Below are 25,510 nucleotides of genomic sequence, written 5' to 3' on the forward strand. Positions count from 1 at the left end.
TAGAAAAGCTAAATTTAAGGAAAACTAAACATCCTACTCCCTACAAAGTCTCATGGTTGCATAAGGGACATTAGATACTATTTAATGAACAATGTGAAGTGGAGTTCCATATAGGATTCAATAAAGATAAGGTTCTTTGTGATGTTATGCCTATTGATGTGCATCATAATTTGCTTGGAAGACTATGGCAATGTGACAGGAAAGCAATACAAGATGGAAGGAGAAACACCTATACTTTTGAAAAGGATGGAGAAAATCATGTACTCTTTCCTTTGAAGAATGATAAAGCACGAGAAGAATACCAATCCAAGGTAATATCACTTACTGTAAAAGAGTTCCTTCATGGAATCAAGCATGACGAGATAAATTTTGCTTTTATTGGTAAGCCTAAGGTAGTCCTCACAAGCACAAATTTGAATGACCTTCGAGAAGAAATTAAAAATATGTTGAATGAATTTATTTATATTGTAGTGGATGAATTGCCTGATAATTTTCCTCCCATTAGAAGTATCAACCATCATATTGATTTAATTTCAGTTTATAGCCTTCCAAACAAGGCAACCTACATAATGACTCCAAGGGAGAATGAAGAGATGAAAAATCAAGTGCAGGAATTATTGGATAAGGATATTGTCCAAGAAATATTAAGTTTGTTTGTTGTTCCAATAGTGTTAACTCCAAAGAAGGATGGTGGATGGAGAATGTGTAAAAATTCTCGAGCAATCAACAAAATCAAAATCACGTACAAGTTTCCATTACCTCGTATTGATGATCTTATAGATTGTTTAAGTGGTGCTTCATATTTCTCTAAAATCGATTTAAAAAGTGTATATCATCAAATCTGAATCAAAGAAAGTGATGAATGGAAAACAAAATTTAAAAGTAATAATTGTCTATATGAATAGTTGGTAATGCCTTTCAAACTTACCAATGCTCCCAATACCTTAATGAAGTTAATGAATGAAGTATTAAAATAATTCATTTGAAAATATGTTATAGTTTATCTTGATGATATCTTAATTTACACTGAATCAAAAGAAAAGCACATGCTAAGATATCTTAAGATGGTTATGAAAAAATTACAACAAGAAAATTTGTTAATCAATTTAAAGAAGTGTAGTTTCATGAAAATAGAATTATTGTATTTGGATTTTTTAATTTCAAAAGGAGGCTTAAAGATGCATCAAGAAAAGGTGAAGGCCATAATCAATTGGCCAACTCCAAGAAGCATTCCATCGGTAAGAATTTTTCATGGATTGGAAAGTTTTTACAAAAAAATTATCAGAAATTTTAGTGGTATATGTGTTCCAATTGTAGAAACTATTAAAGAAAGAAAGAAACCATTCCATTGGACAGAAGAAGCTAATAAAAGTTCCAAATTATTAAATAAAAAGATTACAAAACAACCTATTTTAGCATTACCATATTTCAACAAGTTGTTCTAGGTTGAGACTCATGCTAGTGGAACTATAATAGGATTTTATTTAAGTTGAGAGAGAAGACCAGACACCTACTATAGTGAAAAACTCAATGAAGCCAAGAAAAATTTCTCTTCTTATGATAAATAATTCTATGCCATTGTACAAACTTTAAAAATTATGGAGACATTATATTATGCCAAAATATTTCATGCTTTACACATATAATCATGCTTTACAACACATCAAAAATGAGACAAAATTGAGGAGTCAAAGACATGTTAGATGGATTTAATTCTTACGAAATTTTACATTGGTTATCAAGCATAAAAGTGGGCAGTCAAATAAAATAGCAAATGCAATACTCAGGATTAATTTAATTCTGTAAGAATTCCAAGTGAATTCCTTAGGATTTGATGAACTAAAAGATATGTATAAAGATGATCCCTTATGTTCAAAGGAAGATAGTTATACATTCCAAGATGTTGTATGAGGTAAAAACTATTAAAAGAAAAACATAGTGGAGGTTTAGCAGGTCATTTTAGGAAAAATAAAACTGTAGCATAGTTACATAAAATTATTATTGGCCTCGCATGCAAGGATATGTAAGAAGATTTGTTGAAAGATGCAGGATATGTCAATATTCAAAAGGAAGAAGTTAGAACACTAGACTATATTAACCTTTACCAATACCAAAGCTAAAGTGGGACTCTATAAGCATGGATTTTGTACAAGGATTGCCCAAAACACAAAGAGGAAGTGACTCAATATTTTTTTGTTGTTCATAGATTCTTAAAAAAGGAACACTTTATAGCTTATAAAAAGACAAATGATGCAACTAACATAACAAACTTGTTCTTAAAATAAATAGTTAGATTGCATGGATTACCTACAAGTATTATTTTTTACAAAGACACTGGGTTTGTGGGCCAGTTTTGGAGAAATTTATGGGAAACGTTAGGAACCAATCTTATTCTTAGTTTAGCATATCATTCCTAGACTAATCGTCAGACAGAGGTGGTAAATAGAAGTCACAATGGGATCGAGTACTTGCTTAGGCAAAATTTGCATATAACAACTCACCTAAGAGAAGCACGGGATTAAGTCTATTCCAAATTATTTATGGAATGCATACAAGAGGAATTTATGAGGTAAGGAGATGGGAAAAAAATAATTTAGAAGTGAAAATGGTGAAGATTTTGAAGCCAATATCCTGGAAATAAAGGATCAAGTCAAGCAACGATTACAAGAAAGTAGCAACAAATATAAACGAAGAGTAGACTCCAAAAGAAGAAACTTGGACTTTGATGTTGGTGGTTGGTGGGCTCCAGTATTGCAGCAATAATTCTGCAACTCCTGGACTCCCTTCTTTACTTTTATCAACCCAGTAGTTCGTAACAAATTTGGAAGCGATGGTGTTGTATGCACAAGTACTAGCTCTTGCCGCAGCTATCACTTGATCAGCTGGCACAAGTCCGCTAGGGGCTTAAGCCAACTTCTATGAGATCTTAGAAGAATATTTTTAACTGATGGATGAAAGCTAACTCAAAGGAAGCTAATATACTTGCAAAAAGAAACTAAAATCCAAAAAGTAACGCAAACCCTAATTCTACTAGCTAGTCCTACTGATGCAAAGGAGAGAATGCAAACTACTGGAAGGGATGCCATTACTTCTTTGAAGGTAAAATACATGTGTCTAGACTACCTCTACCTGAAGAAAACATATTTTTGCATTTTTGAATAAGTTATTAGAATTATCATGCATGTGCTTTTAAATGGCTTTTTACTGTGCAGGGGTGGATCAAGGAGGAGAAATGCTTGGAAAAGGTTGGGAAGGTTTAGAGAGGGCCTAAGGAGTCCCTAACACCCTTCTGGAGAGTTTCACCAAGTTTAGCTATCAAGAAACCTCATTTGTGAGCTTCTACAGGAAGTCTGCAGGGGTTCTACAGGATGTTCAGAGATTTCTACAAGATGTTCAAAAATTTCTACAGGATGTTTAAAAATTGGATTTTAGAGGATGGGTGAGTGAGGGAAGATGCATGAATGGATAGGGAGGTAGGATAGGGGCCTGGAGTGACCCAGGGACTAATGGATGGAGTGGTGAGAGGGTGTATAAGGCTGACTTGGCTTAAAGAAGGCTAAGACAATGATGGAGCTAGAAGGTAGGGTTATGTGGGCAAAAGGACAGGTCTGAGATGAGGAACCTAGCTAGGAGATGGAACAGCTAGCTCTGATGAAGCTTAGATAGATGAGAGAGAGTGGTAGAGATGCCTTGCACGGTGTACATTTAACTGAATCAACAAAGTCTTACAAATAATCAAAGTCCTAGCTAATCTAATCTAACTGTCAATAAAACGAATGAATAACAGCTTTATTTGGAAAGAAAACCATGTACATCAATCATGCAAAGAAACATTTCAGAGATCTGAACGCATAACTAACTTCTGCAAATGAAAACAGTACACTAAGGATTGCATGGTCAAGCAAAATAGTGTTTTTGTTGGGGCAGCACTACTTCTTCAATTCCATCCCCTGATCCAATAAGGATGAGGTAAAACTGAGAGTGTTGTTAACCATTTTCTTGGAGCTTTTTTATTTTTATTATCCTACCAATCTATTTTAAACATCTGAAGCAATTATATTCTTAAACAGTGACCTATTTAACCAACACAAGTAAATCTGCCCAACAGAAATATGTTTCAAATGCATAAAAGGAAAACAACGATGCATAAGGGAAAGGTAATAGTACAAGAAGGAAGCCCTAGGCTCTCAGGTTGGGCCCAACCCTGAGAGCTATGGCTCCTATAGAAAACTCAGAGTTGATATAAAATCGGACTGCTTCTCATTATCAAAAAATAGTCATAAGTCAAGAGTTATGCCAAAATGGCTACAAGAGAACAAAGTAAAGCTAACAGAACTATAGTGCAAAATATGCAATGGTTTCAAAAGTCCCTTACAAAGGCTGAGGCCTTAACATTTATACACCACGAGGGCCCTAGCTGGCCTCCTAAATCTATGGGACTTGGTTGTCCAAACTGTGAGTAGACATCCCCTTCCAAAATCTGCTTGGCTGCCTTCTAGATCCGGTTTTGGTGGCCTTTGGAGCTCGGAGTTGGGGGTGAAGATCCCGAGGAAGGGCTATTTAATGCCATAGACAACCCCCCTATGAATCCTCACGTCAAGCTTGGCTATCTTCTAGCCCATGATTGCTCGATTTTGCTCCAACATGTGTCAAAAAACCTGAAATGAGCACGTGTTAGCCACCTAGGAAGAGTGACTACCCTTATTCGTACAAATGACATAAACATTCTGAAAAATAATGCATAAGCTATGAAAAATGAAGGATTGAACAAGGACTGAACAAGGATAATTAGGCCAAATGAGCCCAACAAGTTACCAAATTTGGGGCTCATCATCAACCCCCCTGCTAAAAGGGTTGCTCATCCTCTGAGCAACTAGTCCAACTCCTCGTCTTTCATTGATTTAATCACCACCCACACATCCTAGGCTTCTGAAGTAGTATCCTCCTCACTGTCATGGAATCCAACCTTCCTTTCCACCTCTTCCCACTGCTTATGCTCTTCTTCTTCTATGCCTCCTTCTAACAATCCCAAAAGCAAAGGTGGACTTAGCTTGAGGCCTATCCAGCTAGCCTGGAGCTTCTACATAGACTTCTTGTAGAGAGGCACTCATGCCAAGGCCTCCCTCATTCTAGTTGGAGTGTGATATTCCCTGATTTTGAGGTTGTGGGACAATGTGTTCCACCTGCGGGTGCAAGCATGAACACAATTGTCCCCTAATAATCGCTCCATATCCTCGAAGTGTGCTATGGCCTGAGCCTACCTATCCATGTACTCTAATAAAGCCTGAGAGTTGGTTGCTAGGTGCTGGTGAGTGGATATCAATGTTGTGGGGTGAGTTTGAGGGTCAATCCTCTAAAGTTGACAACGGCCAATGTCTTTGACTTCAGCTTCAAGGACCTTAGGAATTCTTCTATAATTTCATCATCGTGACCCTGAAGCTTGTCACGGAATGACATATAGTGTTCACGGGAAAGCAAGTCCACCACTTCAGGGGTTTCCCGTAATTTCTTGGAGTCCGAAGGTTCTTTTCTAATGAACCCTCCCGGCATGGTAAAAAACTTTGTTTTTGTTGTTCTGAACTTGCCTACTCATGTACAGAAGGAGGACTTCACGATTTCTCTACACAGAGCGCAGAGCTACGTCTCTGTTATCCACACAGTCATATAAAGTTCACAATCTTTCACTGGTGATCCTTGACAGTGTCTCAATTTTTCTATGGGAGGGAATTTAATTCAAGACCTTGGAGAAAATCTCGCATGTAGACTACGAAGACAATTTCATGTAGCAATAAGAAAACTGCTTTTGAATTATTTTCATGGGAAAGTTATGTTCAGGCCTACCTCGCTAAGAATTCCCACCCTCAACGTGAACAGTCCAAGCTTCTTCATAATGCTGGGCTCCTTGTAGCGCAGCTTCCTAAAGAAATTGTGCATAGCTTCTGGAGGACGTTACGGTGGTTCTAGACAAGTCTGAGCAGCAGCAGGATGTTGGAACAGACCGAGAACTCGAGCTAACAACTTGCAGAGGAGGACGTGTACTCGACTGCAAAACGGTTGTGAGTGTAAATGACTGCAGTGTATCATAAGTTATTCAATCGGCCGATTTTGAATTGTTGTGGAATTCATGGCGCGGGGGTGAGTTGTCCCAGTCGATCCGTTGGCCGACGTCACAGCCATCATTCCTCGGCATGTCCCTTACCGTCGAATTCTTCCCTCTACATTCACCACTGCTATTCCTGTCATACTGATGCTTCTCCCCGACTGGACACTTCCCACATGTCAATTGCCCATCTTTTCGGCATAACCAAGCCCATTCGGATCCTACGAGGTCGTCTGACTAGTTGTGGTGGCCAGTTGAATGGCTACCAGACTTGTTCAATCCATCCATTCTCATAGTCATGCACATTTAGAGTATAGCTTATGTAATTTGAAGAAATAAGGTTAGGCACTTACCTGTGTGGCCGTGGACGTGGTTTTTTCAGGTTTCGAGACGAGGAATGCTGGATCTGCTTGCTGCTGCTTCGTGCACGGGTGCTGGAGCTGCTTTTCATTGGCTGCTGCTAGCTACGAGACCTTGAGACCCGATTTCCTGGTGGTGAATGTTGCATGCACCGACTAGCTACTGGTGTCTCCATGGTATGTGCTCCAGCCGGATCAGCTGCTACAGGATTCCTATAGGACATCCTGTAGTCGTTTCTTCTCCTAGGGTGCATGCTGAAATAAACGAGTCACGTTCACAGGTGCAGATTCCTGAGGTCGCCTTGACAAGTAAAGTGTACGAGCCTCTGCATGCTTTATTTCCCACTTAAAAAAAAAAAAAAAAATCTGAGAAAACAGGGTTTTGGTATGACTATGCAAGTATATTCGACCAGATGGCAGCAATGGTGGTGAAAGGAGGTGAAACAAGTGGAGGATGGAAGAAAAGAATGGTTGCATGCCTCCTCAACAGACTTCAAGCTTCAAATCCTTCTCCATAATCGATCCTGGCCCACCCAAAGGCTCTACAGGATGTTTCCTATAGAAATATAGAACTTCCTGTAGAAAGTCCTATAGCTTCCTGTAGAAGGCTAAACCATGACCAGATTGTGTTCAAACCTTGGAAAAAATGAGTGTTCATGGAGGGAGTGTATGTGAGGTTGCCTGGTAGCTTGGTAGGGACCCTTGTCCTTAGTTGAGAGGCCTCCTTTTTGCATTGTGTTCCTGCAACCTGCAACAATTTCCAAAGATTAAACTTGTTTTTTCTATTTCTTCCTTCTTATTCTTTTTTCTTTTTCTTTCTTCTTGTTTTTTTCCTTTTTTTCTAAGAGACAGCAGGGGCGCCTCAATGAGGTTTTCACCCCTACTATCTGCCTTAGGCACCTCAGGGAGGTTTTCACCCAAGGATCTTTTTATTCCAATTCTTTTTTCAGAGAGACAGCAGGGGTGCCTCAATGAGGTTTTCACCCCTACCATTTGCCTTGGGCGCATCAAAAAGGTTTTCACCCAAGGATCTTTTTTATCGAATTTTTTTTTTGATATATAATGATGCTGAAGGTGTGCCCAAAACAGAGGCAGAACCCTTCTCTATGACCAGCACTGATTTTTCCACACTTTTGATGAACTCTTGCCTCGAAAGAGGTTTCTTGTAGATCTTTAGTCGATGCCCATTGACGAGCATGGGGATGGATTCTTCATCAATGGTCCAGATAAGGACAGAACCATTGTCATTACACTTCTCCACTGCATATGGTCCTAGCCATCTTGTCCTCAGCTTCCACTTGAAATCCTTATGTTTGGAATCATACAGCAGCGCCAAATCTCTTGGCTGGAATTGTTTGTCATTGAGGTGCTGGTCATGCCATATCTTCCTCTGAAGTTGAACCACTTCTGAGTGGAGGAGGGCCTGCATTTGGTGTTCATCTAACCCATTCAGCTGCAATAACCTTTCTTGTTGAGCATGGCTAAGATCTAGGTCCAACAGAGCTGCCATCCTCAATGTGTTGTACTCAAACTTGATTGACAGCAAAGCTCTCTTCCCATAGACCAACTCATAAGGTGTGATACTTGTTGTGGTCTTCCAAGTGGTGTTGTAGGCCCAAGTGGTTTCAACCAGGCGATCTGCCCAATCCTTTCTGCTGCTGCTCACCACCTTAGTCAAAATCTCTTCTAATGCTCTATTGGTGACTTCCACCTGCCCATTTGCTTGAGGATGATATGGGGTGGAAGTCATATGCTTGATCTTGTGATGAGCGAGAAAGTATTCAATTAAGTTGGAGGTGAACTGGCTCCCTTGATCGGTGACTAACTCTCTTGGGTAGCCAAATTTGTAGAAGATGTTTTCTCTTAAAAACTCAGCCACCTTTCCTTCTATTGCTGCTTTGATTGCCTTGGTTTCCTCCCACTTTGTCAAATAGTCTGTGCACACAATGATGTAAGAATTTTGCCTTGAAGGAGGGTTGATAGGACCCACAAAACCCATACCCCACTTATCAAATGGCTCAAGAGTCACTTGAGGTTGGAGAGGCATTTCGTCCCTTGGAGTCAGTTTCCCCATCCTTTGGCATCGGTCACATTGGCTGATATATCTTCTTACATCTTGATGAAGAGTGGGCCAATAGTAGCCTGCCTGTAGAATTTTGAAGGCAGTCCTCTTAGCTGCAAAATGTCCTCCACAAGGCCCATCATGACAGGTTAGGAGGATGTCAAAGACTTCCTCCTCCCTTACACAATGCCTTAAGATCTGATCGGGGCCAAGTTTGAACAGGTTGCCCCCGATCCAAGTGACTGTGGCACTCTTCCTCACGATTCTACTCTTCTCCTTTGAGGATAGATGCAGAGGGAACTGTGTTGAGACTAGATAGTTTTCTATATCAGCAAACCACGAAGAGAGTACTGAGATAGCAAACAGATGTTCATCTGGCATCTACTCATCCACTGTTCCTTCTTCACCTGCAAGCAAATCCAATCTAGACAAGAAGTCAGCAACAACATTTTCTTTACCTAGTTTGTCAACGATAGTCAAATCAAACTGCTGCAACAAAAGTAACCATCCAATAATACAAGCATTCACATCAGGCTTATTCATTAAATATCTAATTGCAACATGGTCAGTATGTACAAATGTTTGATAGCCAGTGATGTAGTGTCGGAACTTCTTCAGGGAATGGACCATAGCCAGGAACTATTTCTCAGTTATAGTATAATTGATTTCTGCCTTGGATAAGTTTTTTCTGACAAAGTATATGGCATATGGAAGTTTTTCTTCAACTTGTCCTAAGGCTTCCCCTATGGCTTTGTTCGAGGCATCAGTGTGGATGTGGAAAGGTAGGGCCCAGTTTGGGCCTCTCAAAATTGGGGCGGACACTAACTTATCCTTCAACTCATTCATAGCCCTCTGACAGTCGCCAGTCCATTTAAACTCAACATATTTTGCTAAGAGGCCAAACAATGGCGAGGCTAGCTTACTGAAGTGTTTAATGAATCTTCGATAATATCCTGCTAAGCCTAGGAAACTCCGGACATCCCTTACCTTCTGAGGAGGTGGGACCTTTTGGATTATAGCAATTTTGTTAGGATCCACCTGTAATCCTTGGCGAGCAATGGTATGTCCGAGCACAGTCCCTTTAGTCATCAGGAATTCACATTTTTCAGGACTAAGGGACAGGTTCATCTCAATGCACTTGGTTAAAACTTTTCCCAGATTATTCAATGCTTCTTGGAAGTTGGACCCATAAGGAGTAAATTCAACCATATATATTTCCACCGAATCATGAACCACTCGGCAAAGATGCTCAATACAGCTCTCTCGAAAGTGGCATGGGCATTGCATAGCCCAAAGGGAAGGACCCAGTAGGAAAAGGTACCCCATAGACAAGTGAAGGTGGTCTTATCTTGGTCCTCCGGGCTGATTTGGATCTGATTATACCTTCTAAACCCATCTAGGAAAGAGAAACTTCTTTCCTGCCAGTCCATCCAACTCTTGATCTATGAAAGGCAGAGGGAAGTTGTCTTTCTTGGTGGCTTTGTTCAGTTCTCTATAGTCCACACAGATTCTCCACTTCCCATTTTTCTTGGGTACCAACACCAGAGGGGAAACCCATTCGCTGTCCAATATGGGGTAGATGAATCCTTCATCCAACAATTTTTGCACTTCTTCTTTAACAATGTACTTAAGGGTTGGATTCATTCTCCTATGAGGTTGCCTGACTGGTTTGCAGTCCTCGTTAATGTAAATATGATGGGTACAGACCGAGGGATGGATTCCTTTTATTTCCTTGTAGCTCCAAGAAAAAACCTCGAAATGGTGGGTTAAGAGGCCACATAGCTCCTTTTCCTAAGAGGGAGAGAGAGAGGAGTTGATCTTTAAAGTTCTTTTAGGGCCAAACTCCACATTCTTACAACACATTTTCATTGTGTTTCCTCCTTATATCTCTTTCTCTTTGTTGGAATCCAAGGAGAATGTCCACCCCTAAAGGTAGGTATGATAAGTGGGTAATGGACATCATATGAATGATGGTAGTGAAAACTTTAAGGTCTTGGGAAGAAGCTCTCTCGTAAATGGGATAGTAAGCTCATGAGAGTTGAGATTCTTCTAGTCTCATGTTAGCTCTATGTTTGTTTTAATGAAATATATTCCTTCCACATGAATTATATGTTTTCTTGGTTATGAATTCTCTAGCCATTTTGGTCTTGGTATATGACAAAATATTGATAATGAAAGAGGATTTTAAAGGCCATGGATCAAGTGTGGGTGAGCCTACTCCAAATTGGATCATTATATTTTTTGTCATCCATATCAATGCATTCGGAGTGGAAAAAGAGGAGGAATCATCTCATGGGACCATTTTTAGCAGTGGAACCTAGTATGGCAAAACTGAGTCCGAAACCTTCCAGGAGCATTTTGGTTCATTAAACAATTTTTTGGGGGGATAAAAAATTGTTGATTTAGTGCTGCATGTTTTCATGTTATTCTACACACAAATATCCTTCCAATGGTGTAAGAAGTGCATCAATCAGGGTCCATCTCTGATTATTATGTCACTCAAAAGTTGGCCTTCTTGTTTTTACACCTATAGTTCAGGAAGATGTCGTGTCAGCCCCCATTACTCATGGAAAAGGAGCTAGCCAGGTGTTTTTTTATGTAAAAAATTCTAGAAGAGTCTATATTTTAACTTATTTAAGAGTTGATGTAATCAAACTTAACCAATATCAAGCTATCGACTGTGTTATAATCGAGCCACTAGGAGGAAGAGCAATTCTCTTTTTTCGATATAATTTTGTTCAATGGCGGAGAAAACATAGATATGAGAGATAGGAGGTATAGCACACAAAGGGGATATGTGCACTGTAGCAGCCCACGGGTGGTAAGCATTACTTCTTTGTACCTGCAACCATACATTTAGACAAAGAAAGAGAGTGAAGCGGCCTCACCTTCAAGTTGGTTTTTCTTCTGAAAGGGTTTCCCAAAGCATATCTTGTGTCTTATTTGTGTGAGAGAATTTATTTTTTCATTATCTATTTTCTACATAATTTTCATTCACATGCATGCACTAAATACAATAAAATCTATAGATCTAAAAATTTAATAAAATTGTAATCGTATAAAAATTAATAAATGTAATATATTATTATCAGATATATTGTGATGAACTATCCAATGGAATATCCACGGTAATTTACGGATGAGATCCTATGGCTATCGAGGCCATATATTTTCTCTTATCCCCTTTGTATGGTCTTTATCGTGATAGAATGAGTGCACAATTGGGGTGTTATTTCTAGGAGGTCAGCTGCATATCAAAGTATCATGGAAAGTTGTATGGAGGTCGGTAAAAAGAGGGAGGTAAAAAGAGGGAGGAGGAAAAAAATAATGTATAGGGATAAAAAGCCTCCTCCTTCACTCATATTATGTAACATCCTCAACACTTAATTGTTGGACTATTGAAATTATAATAATTATGTTAACAACCCATGTATGGGCATGGAAATGTAAATAGGAAAAAGACCCATAATAATTATAAATATAATTTAATCATAACTGATGAAGAGTTCAAACCCTCACATGGACCACAAAAATCCATTAAGAGATAGGAAATCCAATAATGAGGGAATCTAGAAAAGTAATCTATCCAAAAAAATACTAAAAGGCCATGAGAGCTGAGATTTTTAAACTTCTCCCTTGAAAATATCTTGAGGAAGATGTGGATGTAACTTACTTATTTATGGGGAACAATAGTGGTATTGAAACAAATGCTTCGTAAGAGGGTTTATCGAAACCAATGACAAAGAGTACCAGGCATCCATGGAAACACAATGAAGAGGGAGTTCCACTCCCTCCTATAGTTATATGGTTGCAGACAGGGGAAGAGGAGGGAAGAAGAACAAACGTCCAAAGCCTAGGGAGGTCAAGACAAAAGACACAGAAACTCAGAAGGCGAGAATTAGCAAAATCAATGCAGATCATGGGGCCCATGAAGAAGACTTTCAGGAGGAAAAGGTGGAAGACAGAGGTCAAGGGTCAGAGGGCAAAGCTAAGATGGGGCCCTGTAAACCCAAGACCACAATTAAATCGTGGGTTATTCTGAGCAACCCAGCTCTGCAAGTGCACAGAGACCACATGGCTAACTATTCCATCATATGCAAGTGTATGGGAAAGCACCAAGCTCGGATGGCTTCAATGTGGACTTTTTAAAAACCTATTGGAAGATACTGAAACAGGACATCCTATAGGTAGTGGAAGACTCTTGGAGATTTAAGAAAGTCTTAAAAGCCCCCAATGAATCTTTCATAGCCCTAATCCCCAAACAGGAGAAGGCCACCTCTCTAGACAGATTTTGACCTATAGCATTATGCAATGTGATCTACAAAATTATATCCAAAGTCATTGCCAATCATCTTAAACCTCTCCTTCCAACCCTAGTGTCAGAGGAACAAACACACTATGTGGAAGGATGACAAATTCTAGATAATATAATATAAGCACATGAAATAGTTCATTCACTCATCACCAACAAGCAGGCTGGAATGATAATGCAGCTGAACATAGCAAAGGCCTATGACAAACTTAGTTGGTCTTATGTTAGAGAAATTTTAAAAGTCTATGGCTTTAATCACGATGGGATAAAATGGGTTATGGCACTAGTTACCACAGCCAGCTGTTCAATTGTGCTCAATGGAGCTCCTTCCAAAACATTCATGCCTTATATAGGTCTTAGGCAAGGAGATCCTCTTTCTCCCTTCCTCTTCATTCTAATGATGGAAGGGTTAGGAAGAGCCATCAGATTTGCTAAGGAGGAAGGGAGAATTCAGGGTCTAAGACTCACTAGTGGTGGGGACATGGTGACACATCGACAATTTGTGGATGACATTATGCTTCAAGACACACCCATTGTTAAGGAAGTCAAAGCATTCAAACAGATTATGAGTGAGTATGCTAGGGCAGCAGGCACTAAGGTAAGTCTCTTTAAATCAAAAATCTTCTTTTTCAATACACATATTTCAATTCAAAGAAATTTTTCCACAATTTTGGGCTTTCAAAGCGAGACACTACCTGTGAAGTACCTGGGAGTCCCTCTCACTACCAAACCGCTTCACCAGGACATTTTGGATCCCATTCTTAATATGCTAAGAGATAAGATCAGCAAATGGACAAACAGAGCACTAAATCTAGTAGAGAGACTAGTTCTCACTAAGGCTATCCTACAAAGCATCCCTATCTGTATGCTATCTGCCATTCCAGCACCAGCCAGTGTACTGACCAATATAAGAAACATTCAGAGAGACTTCCTATGGGGAAAATGTGAAGAAAAGAAGAAATGGGCACTTGTGGCATGGGACAGAGTATGAAAACATAATTCCCATGGAGGCTTAGGCCTTCATGACCCAGGAATTCTAAATAGAATTCTTGGAGCCAAAATTTGGTGGAGATGGCTGAAAGAAATTAAGCCCCTTGGGAAAAACTCTGGAAGCACAAATATGCTAGTGAATGGCAAGAGGAAAATCTAATCAGAATGACAGGACAGATCAAAGGTTCTGCAATTTGGAATAGGGCATGGGAGAATAGAGCCTTAGTCCAAAATCATAGTTTCTGGGAGATCATAAACGGGAACCTGGCTTGGTTCTAGGAGGACAATTGGCAGCAGGAGAACAGTCTCCGAAGTGAAGAATTAGCAGACATTTATGCTGATACCATCAGCAAGGACTAAAGTGGGTAAGGGACTATTGGGACCAAGTAAGGAATTATAAGAAATGGAGAATTTGGAAACTTCCAGACTATAGTGGAATGGGCATGAGGCAAACTCAAGCCACAGCCCTTCAAGGTATTTTAGACAAGAGACAAATTTTAAACTCAAACTTGAGTGATACTCTTAAATGGGGAAAAAGCAAGACAGGTCTAATCAACCTTAAAGAAGCCAGAAGAATAGAGGCAGGGCTAAACCATCCCAACACTGATAAGACATGGAAAGAAATCTGGGAAAATCCTCATTGGATGAAAGTAAAGCTATTCACATGGCTGGTTCAACAGGGCAAGATTCTGACATGGGATAACCTAAGAAAAAGAGGTTTTGTTTGCCCCTCAAGATGTCACTTATGTAGACAGCAGGAAGAAACTACAAACCATCTCCTGAATAGATGCCCTTTCACCACAACTCTTTGGAATTGGGTTGGAGAAGTTTTTGAGAAAACAGACAGAGATGCTAATGACATCACCACCACTTTGAAGAACTAGAGGAAAAGTTTCTTGGATAATGAGATCATAAACTCTGCCTGGAGGCTAACCCCAGGATTCTCAATCTGGAATGTCTGGAAGGAGCGTAACAATATGATTTTCAAGGAGCACATGAGTCTGGTGAGTAACATCCTCAAACTGGTCCTTAAACAACTCAAAGAAACTATTCATTTCCTGGGAGGAGAAGCTATAGGTAAACCTATTGAACAAAGAGAGGCAAGAATATTGAAGAAATTATAGCTCAAGGTTAATCCCCCTCTGACTTCTATGCAGATAATCAAGAAAACCCCAACAAAAAAGTCTTCTTGGCAACCCCCCTCTCATGGTTTTTTAAAATTCAACATAGAGGAGGCTTCAAAAGGAAATTCGGGAGAAGCAGGTTAGGGAGGGATTTTAAGGGATGAGGAAGGAAATATGCATGTCATCTTCCATAGTTATCTTGGCAAAGCTACTAACAATATGGCTGAGCTCATGGCGATGGAAACATGCTTGGAAACACTGCTCAAGTACAACATTCAAAATGTCATCATTGAGGTTGATTCAGAATTGGTCATTAACTCACTAAAAAGAATAAATACTGGAGTTACTCCTGAGAAAATCTCAGAACATTGGCGCTTCTGCAAGTCTACCAAAGAATCTAAGTGCACCTAAAAACACTGAGAACCCTCAGATTGGTGCATGTTTGTAGGGAAGCCAACAAAATGGCGAACTGGCTTGCAAATGAGGGGGTTCGAAATAGGAATATTGATCTCTGCCACTGGTGGGAGGGGCTAATGGATGTCAGGTTGAAGGAGGGTTGTTCATCCAGAGCCCTTAGCGACCGACAGTAGCATCAGGAAAATCAAGAGACCATTTTTGCTGACCTCGGTTAATTCATTCATAGCAGATCCTAGTGGTTGCAGCCCGGGCATTTTGGTTTTTTTGACAGGCGGAATGGCGGGAGCTTCTTCTCACCTTGGTTCAGGCAGAGTAGACGCAGCGAGAGGCCAAAAACCGGAAACTCTCGGCGGCCTCAAAACCTAGGGTTTTTCTTATCTATTCGCAACATGCATCCAAGGAGGTTTTTCAGTGATCACAAGCCTTGCAAGCGAGAAGTGGTTTTTCTTTTTTGGGAGCAATTCCATTCAGTGAGCTTCACGTGGCGGTGGGGTCAGATGCAATACCGTCCTCATCGCACGTTATTGTTCGGTGATGTTGACCGGTGTGATATGATCCTCAACCTTCGGATATGGCAAGGCGAATCAACAGATGGGATTCATCAAGCACTTTGGTGGGTCCATATGGGTAAAAATCATGCTTCTATGCACAACAATATGGACCACAGCTATGGGATTGGGCAACGAGGATCGACGGTTGAGGTTAAAGATGCATGTCAGGTAAAAGGTGGAAAGCATGATATTCTTGGCGGGAAGAAGCTTTTTACACGTTCTACAAATTCGCAAGTTTGTGAGTTTTGCGAATATGAAATCAAAAAAGATTGGCACATATGTTCCTCTTCGGGCAGAGTTGACACAGCTAGAGGCTGGAAATCGAAAGCTCTCGGCGGCCTCAAAACCCGTGGTTTTTCTTATTTATTCACAATACTGAGTCCAAGGCAGTTTCTTGGTTATCGGAAGCCTTGCAAGTGGCAAGTGGTGTTTCTTTTTTTGGGAGTGATTCCATTCTACTAGCTCCACGTGGTAGTGGGGTTGGATGGAATATCTCCCTCATCGCATGTTATTGTTTATTGATGTTGACTACAGCAATATGATCCCCAACCGTTGGATCTGGCAAGGCAAATCTACAGATGGGATTCATCGAGCTTGTTTGTGGGTCCATATGGGTAAATGTCGTGCTTCTCTGCACAATGATATGGACCACGGCCGTGGGATCGGGCGAAAAGGATCGACAGTTGAGGTTAAAGATGCAAGTCAGGTAAAAGGTGGGAAGCATAACGTTCTTGGAGGGAAGAAACCTTTTACACATTCTACAAATTCAAGGGTTGTTGAGTTTGTGGACATGAAATCTACAAAGATTGGCACATATGTTCCTCTTTAGGTCTGACTCTAGATTTTGTTACACGGTTTCTGCAGTATATTTCTCTAGAGAGTTTTGAGGTTTGGTTGTAGACGTTGGGGCTTTTTCCTTTGGCCCATTAACAGTTAGTGTTGGGTTTTCTCCTTAGGCGACAACATTTCAAGGAATGTTGTATTTTATGTATTTTATTTATGGTTTAATGAAATAGAAGGTTCGATTCTTGCTGAGATTTTCAAATTTCTCCCTTGAAAATATCTTGAGGAAAATGTGGAGATACCTTACTTATTTATGGAAGTAGTGGGGGATGTACCCCAAATATATTTTCCAAGATGTGTGTAGTGTACCATTAAAATAATTTTGGAGGATAACCAAAAGATTTCGCTCTAACCAAGGGACAATCTTAACCAAGGGATAACCAAAAGGTTTCGCTCTAGCCAATATATTAGATTTTCTTCGTGGCAATGGCCCATCCAATTTTAACAGGGAGGAAGGTCCCAATCACTTGCACAACCAAGATAGAGTCCCTATTCCTAGAAATGGATTAAATTTTTTAAGGGGATAGAAAATTGTTGGCTCCAGTAGATACTTGATCGTATCGAGGTCTGTCTAGTCTTTTTTTCATTCAACAACTGCAAAAGTACACACTCCAACTGAATCGTAGGAAGCAATTACAAATGTTTTCATATATCTGAAATTAGATTGGTAACAAAAAGGATGTTTAATTTATACCTTCAAAATTATCCTTTCTCTTCCACCATTGTTCAATTCCTTTCTCTTCCCAGTGAGTATATGGGAGGTTTGTTACATATGGTATCAAAACAAAAGGTTCAAAACTAGGCCTAAGAGCAAACCAAAGAGAAAAACACAAATGCAAAAATTATTACGCGTGGCGTAAACATATGTGATACTTTGTGATAACGTATTGTTACACAGTATTTTGTCACGCCTCCTGCACTTCCCTGTGACATACCCTGAAGTGCCTAAAACATTATCATTATAGTATACTCATCCATGTTTACAGCTCAGATCCCTCCTTTAACTTTTCTTGGAAAATATCTGGAGCTTTCCCTGAATAAATGGCTCTTGAAACCTAAAATAAAAGTCATCGCCCTTATGAAGCTCAAAACCGTGATGATAACCTATTGCACCTTGTTAATCCAGTGATGGCATCACTATGTTCTCTCTCATACTCGCAATGGTCTCAAAAAGGAAGTTTTCCCAAAGAGGATGACAATCTTCCAGAGCGGCGAGCTAGAGGTGGTTTTTCATAGATGAGGTCAAATCCTCCCATTCTTACCTCCTTGTTTTATCCCTATGAACTACCTCCTTGAGATGTGTGCCTAATCCTATCTTTGGAGAAGTCCTAACTCCCTCTACCAGTCTATAAATTCATCTTCTCCCATTCCTAAATGGTTGGTTAGGTTAGAGGCTGGGTTGATCTATTTCCATTTGCACCCTTATGCTGAGCTTGTGCTTAGAGGTTATTCATTAGACTTGGAGAAGGGGTATTGGAGATTTTCTTGGCTTGGACTTGGACTACCACTCAAGGAGAGCCTTCCAACATCAAGGCTATGGTTGTAAGCTTCCCCTTTATTCTTTAAATAATAATACAATTGTTGGTTCATCTTCCCAATATATATGTTCATGTATGTATTTGCTTGGCTTTCATTGATTAACTAAATAGATTATTATTGGATTTTATATTAGTCTTAGTATGCATTGTTGTCTCTCAGATACTTGTGTAGGTACATAAGCGCTAAAAGAAGCAGGAATGGGTCTATGACACAAGTGATTCTAGGATCTCAATAAAGGAGATCGGGTTAACATCAAAGCAAGGTAGACCATCTCTCTTGTTCTATTTTTCAATCATAATCTAGGAATGTGTCTAGTTGACTGTCCCTTTAGTTGCTAGACCCACTCATTGGGCTAGAGGGATCAACTCTATCAATAGAGAGGATTAACCTTGTCAACAAAATGGCAACTAGTATTCCCAAGGTCTTAGAAGTGTGGTCCACAGGTTGATATCAATCTTTGTCATCAACCTCTAGCGATCATGTTGGTGATAAACCTTCAACTAGTCAAGCTCATGGAAAAAAGGGAAAATTCAAATTTCCCTGTAATTTGTGTGAAGGTAACCATCCCATTCACATTTTTCCTTTTATGGATGAAGCTTCCAAGTGTTAAAAAACCTTAAAGTTTCTCAACCTCGTCTTTCGACTGGGCATCGAAATCTTTCCCCTGATCCTTCACTAGTTGATCTAGTGATTTATCAAAAGTCATGTTTGGTCAACCCCACTCTCTCTGAATGCGGGTTTTGTGAGTCTGTTCTCGGCCAACCATTGGTTTGAGAACATGGTAGACTTAACTCTGCCTTCAGTTAGCTATACCTTTTCGGTTGAGAGTGAGCCTCATACTGCTCAGGCTCTTTTTGTTTCTTCAATTTCGAATGAACTGGTGGTGAATCCTCATGTTCCTAAGGTGCATGAGATAATTTCTCCTATTCCCATCAAGCAAGAGGGAAGCTCTCAATTTCCTACGACACCTCGTCCGAGCAGTTTAGTCACTTCTTTTAACTGGAATCGACTGGCAGGATAATACCCTTTGGTTTATGTGCCTTTCTAGATTACAATATAGGCTTATCATATGGTCGTACCTAGCACAATCATAGACGAGGGCGAATTTGTTATCATTTTTTCCTCGAGCTCTTGGCAAGATTTAGGTTCTCCTCATCTTGTCCCCGTCACCCAGAATGTGTTAGCTTTTAATAGAGGAGCTAATCAACCGTTAGGGATCCTTCCTAAGTTACCTATTACTTTAGGAGGAAACATTGTCTATATAGACATGATGGTTGTCCAAGGCCCTTTGGATTTTAATCTATTCCTTGGATGTGACTATGTTTATGTCATGGGAGCTCTTATTTCTTCTCTCTTTTGACTGATCTATTTCCCACATGATAGAAGCATTGTGATCATTGATCAACTTATATTCATTGGTTATTAATCAACTCCCAATCAACCATCATCCCTAAATGGTTCTTATGTGCAAATGGTATCACCCCCACCATAGCTTAATTATGTGGCCACCTACCCCATGCCCACATCTACTAATGACCTAGTAGGTGGTGCAGTACACCATGTACTGGGGGAATTGGAGACCAATTTTCCACTTGGATCCTTCAACATGTATCCCTTCCAGAGTGTTCTCCCATCTAATGAGAACCAATTGACTCTGATTCTAAACTGGGACCTGACTCCTAATCAAAATCTTTGATTGGTGTGTGAAATAGTTGGAGGCTTTCTTAGGTTTGATTGATATGACATAGCCTTTATTAGTTTAGGATGGTGGGTGGTATCCCTCATGCCTGCACACACTTATTAATTGAGATAACATGAAGCGTCATTGATCATGGAAGATGCACGATGTGAAGGGTGGTAACCCTCAGCACCTACAGGTGGTGAGAGTGGATGTGGAGTTAAGAACATCTGACTATTGTATAAAATTGGGTCCTCATCTTCTCAGGGAGCCTAAGTTTGATGTTTATAGGTTCGGAACGCCGGTCCCTATCTCTATTCGAGCTTTGTGTATAAAGTCTGGTATGTTATAATGCTATCTTTGTATCCTAGGTTCGGGATTGATACTCATGATAAGCCTTGCGTCTAGAGGGGAAAGGAAACACTAGTTAAATTAGTAGTTTCTGTGACTGGTTATATTGGCCTTCGCGACCATGTAATGTCGATTTCTATATTTTTTGGCAACATCCTTTCTCCTCTGGCCACATTTACTGGATTCTAGTTTTTCGTCATGATGTTTCCTATACATGTTGATAATTCGGTCCCCTATTTTAAGCTTGAATTTTCTAGGCAAGCCTTATGGAGAGTAAGGGTTCTAGTAAATGATCAAGGCTGAGTATACGGACTCAAGGCTCAGGGGTGCCCTTGTACAGTGGGTTGGTTTTTGAGCGTAAGAAGGTGGGAGAAGGGTGAAGAAAGGGGGATTAACATTGGTAGATATGGTTAAGTGTCAGCCTCGCAATGTAGCCTCAGACCGACGCAAAAGGGGTCACAGAAACCAGGAAGGAAAAGGTAAAGAAGTTGGTTCGTATTTCAATTGGACTGTGCAATACAATATTAAGTGGAAAAGTATTGTGGAGCTGAGTACTACATGACAGGGGACTATGTGGCAAAGGTGTCAGAAAATTAACTTTGAGATTCTTTAGGCCACAATTCAATCATTTTGTGAAGGAACTGAGGTGCAAGTGAAACTATTGATCGTGACCTGGGAGGCAGAGTTGAATGCGAAAGTTGAGCTTGAACCGTCAGCCGAAGATTTGGGGGAGCTAATCACAAACCCTACGTCAACTCGTGGTCGTTTCACCCTATTTAGATAGTTTTTCCATCTCTTCTAGTTAATGAAATGCATAGTGTTCAAAGCAATGGTTGCGACTAGCAACACAAAAACACAAATTGATCCTTAGTCGGGCCTTCGAGACATTCAAAAGAGCTCCATCATATTCAACTTCAGTCGTAGAATCATAACGCTCACCTAGGCCGCATTGAGCAACATATCCCATGTCTACCGCAATCTGAATTACCAGGATAAGGTGCTAAAGTTCCTGCTTCGGTGGAATCGTCATATGATTAGTTGATCAAATTTTTTCCTGTTAATTCTAACTTAATATTGGTTGTATATGTTAGGTAGCATTTATGTTTACCTTTTTATGCTTACTAGTTGGTTTCTAGACTATTAGCCTTATAAGGCTTGGTTAGATAGACACAAACTATTTATGTTTTGGATGCCTTATAATGTGATTCAGCGGCAAACAGACCTGGTTTCCCGCTTGGCAGGTTGAGGCCACCGAACAAATTATATATTTGTAACCTGCTTGTTTATAGATGAATGAATGAAAGGTACTCTTAAGCTTAAAAAAAAACATAATGTTATTTATTTATTCAATATTTAATATATCTAATATTTTAATTAAATTTGTTATTTATATATAATTTTTAAATACATTAATTAATATTCCAAAATAAATTAAAATATTTATAAAAAATTCAATTTTAAATAAAACATTCTTTTATATTTAACACTAAAATTAGAAAAAAAAACATAATTTATTTTATAAATATTTAGGTCGATAGGCCTTCCTTTTGAATCAATTCAACTCATATTTTTGCCTACCTTTTCCATCGAGTTAGATCTGTGCAACATTCCTCTTACATCCCTCATCTGTCAATAACGTATCAACAAATGTCGCATCATACGTCTTCCACTAAAATCCATTTATAGAGTGAACAACTGAGTATGGGTCATTTAATATGCGTGGGGATGGAGTAAATTACTTTGCTCAGTTTAGTCTTACTTTGGCAGAAAAGAACATAAGAGAATCCAACATGAATACTCACACACATATTGGTATGCACTTCAAGGTGAAGGTTATGTAATGGCTTCAGTATTTTTTATTTTTGGAGATATGAAACTCATTAACTTCTTTATTTCTCTGACACTTCTTCTTTCTTGTCACTTCATGTTTAAATAATTTGGCGATGGGGTGAGAAGCTTGTGACTCATGTGCAGTTTTGTCATAAATTAGTGAAGAAGGAACCTACACTTACTTTGTACAACTTTGTCATTACTAGTGTCAGTTATATATTAATCAATGTTCGAGCGAGAGGCTTCCTTAAGCTGCTTATTTTGTTGATCATTCTTCAAGAAACTAGAGTTGGAACTATCTTGTAAAGAATAATGTCGTTAGGCAAACACAATAAGGCATGGGGGTCGCAAGATGAGTAATCTAGGCTCGATGCACGCTCACATTTCGGTATGATTTCTATTAAAGATGAGGATTATTGTGCTTATTATATCCTTATACAAGCCTCTATTCGAAAGATTAATTTGGTGTTGTGTCATCCTGTCTGCCACCTAGGCTATGGAATTCAAGTCTGCTATATGAAAATTTGATTTTTTTAATATTTTAAAATATTGCAAGATGCTTCTATTAAGAAAAGTCTTTTGGTAGAAATCACATAAGAGAAATTTTTGGCCAACGCATTTCAAATCAACAAGTGTGATTCATCATCAAGACCAGATGAAGAGGCAAACTATGGCAATGGCTTAAATAGAGAGAAATGTAGAGACCTTTACCATGGTCTACCTCTTCATCTGGTCCTTATGATAAAACCACAACGCATTGGCCAAAAACTTCTCATATGTGATTTCCTCCTAAAAGCTTTTTTTAATTCATTATAGATCACAAAAGCCTGAATTCAGAAGCAACATTTATTATTGACTCTACAAAAGAAACACATGACTCTATAAGCTAAAGCTTAGACAAATGCTCTAAAAATTGGATGGCCCTATGCTTCAGCAATGGAGAAATGTCTTTAGATTCATATGATCAGTAAGCTTTGATATTTTCTTCCCAAGTCCAATTCATAATGTAATTATGCCAAAATCATTATTTTATGGATGGATCTCATCGACCTTCATCATTTGTGGAGGACCGCTCAAACTTTACTACCTATTTTTTATTTTTTATTATAATTATATATATATATATATATATATATATATAATTATTTACATTTTTAAGTTTGAGTGATATCATATTATATAAATGTGAATTACAGAAGGATTCTCCATTTCCAAAAACATTGACCATTCCAAACAGCATTACCACACCCGCTGCCTGATGTACATGGCATCACCAATTCCCCGAAAATTTCTTGGAAACCGATAAACACTTTCCAGATTTTTGTTGTTAAAATAATCCATCGTGGGCCTCTTCGATTCTGGGGAGTTATAACGACGTCCCGGTAAGAAGATTGAAGACGAGGTTCAATTATGCCCGCGTTTATAGTTACTGTTGCCATATCTTTTGTTTAAGACAAAATATATGGTAAGTGTTATTGTTACCATATTTAATTATGCCAATGTTTACTTTTACTATTACCATATATTTTGTTTACGAAAAAATATATGGAGATGGATTTTTACATGTCCCTTTAAACCTAGATCAGATATTAAAGTTGTATAAATTTTTTAAAAAATTATTTTTAACAGGGTTGCCTTTATCATATATTTAAATACTTGAATATTTTACTTTTAATTTATTCTTTCCCTATGTCAAATTTTAAATATATTAAAAATTGAAAAGTTTTTAAATATATCAGATTTTTTAGTTATTTGTTTTTGAAGTATTTCAATATTTTAGTAATATATTTGTGTTTTTATATAAATAATTGAATTTGATAGCATTTGGATTATATAACTTAAAGAACAATGGTAATAAGAATAGTTAAATATTTATATTCTTCATATGTGATATTTAGTGTTGTTACAAGTAATTTAAAAATATACAACTCTTGCAATTTTTGTTATAGTATTTTGGTCAAAGAATTTCCTAGTTATATATATGTGTATATATTGAACAAGTACGAGGCTATATATTTCATACGAGGAATATACATATACTATTGAATGTAGAGTGATGGGAGAGATCATATTCTCCATAATGTTAATGGCTATGATATATGGTACATATATTTAGAGTTGTTACAAGTAATTTAAAAATATACAACTCTTGAAGTTTTTGGTATAGTGTTTTGGTCAAAAAATTTCCTAGTTATATATATGTGTATATATTGAACAAGTACGAGGCTATATATTTCATACGAGGAATATACATATACTATTCAATGTAGAGTGATGGGAGAGATCATATTCTCCATAATGTTAATGGCTATGATCTATAGCATAACACTACATTGGTTCATGACTTTTATTTGAAGGGCATGAAGGGTGGTGACCTCTTTTCTAGTAATAAAATTCCATGTGGTAGTCTAAAGGCATGGGAAGTTTCCTTCTCATAAGGTTTTAACCACATAAAAATACTAGTATTTTTTATTTTTGAACTCATTTTATGAATGGTTGTTGAAGTTATTGGTTCTATATGGAATATTCTATTTGCTGGAACAATAATTTAATTTATCCATTTTTTCTTATCCTATAAAATATTTTTTAAAGCCAAAATGTTATTAGAGGTTCTCCTTAATTAATCACGGTTCTTTACTGTTGTAATGAAAATGAAATTGTGTTGGTTTAATTATGTGGTTATGATAATTTTATAATAATGGAAAATGTAGACAAGATTCAAGAAAGTATAAAAAGGATTCTTGAAGAAATTGAATTCCATTTGGAAGATGTTCATGTTAAATATGATCATATTATTTCTTATGCTATAGTGGTTATAGATTTCTAAAATTGACAAGATTTATCTTAACTTTCTCCAAATATCCCATAAAATGTTTTCTATTTCAAGAATTCTTGATTTTTTTCCTAACCATAAATAACCATGTAATTCATTTATAAACCCAAATTTAAAAAGAAAATAATTTAATGCACTTATGTTTGTTTTTATTAATGAATTCATCATCTTGTCTCTGTGTCAAATTCTGGTATTAGAGAAAAGGTTATGGATCTGTCAATTAGAACTTGGTGTGTAGAGTGCAACGTGGACGAAGCTAACCATGGATAGACTTGTGAAAAAGTAAGGAAGTTCCGCTGGAACATATTAAAGTATCAAACCTTAAACTGAGCGTGGAGTTTTCTGTGATGACATTTTTGACAATTGTATGAACGCTCTCTTCAATATTTCTGGTTGATTCGCTGGGAATTGATGCAGTGAGAAGGACCCAAAATAAATTTCGAGGACCTACGTAGCATGGAGTGTTGTGCATTTTTTTGTTCACTGACGCAATCGGAGCTTGCGTAACTGTACTTAATTTG

This window comes from Pinus tabuliformis, chromosome 1_1, assembly GCF_031772625.1.
Source record: "Pinus tabuliformis cultivar Carrire ecotype Pingquan chromosome 1_1, CPIR1, whole genome shotgun sequence".
Classification (NCBI taxonomy): Eukaryota; Viridiplantae; Streptophyta; class Pinopsida; order Pinales; family Pinaceae; genus Pinus; species Pinus tabuliformis.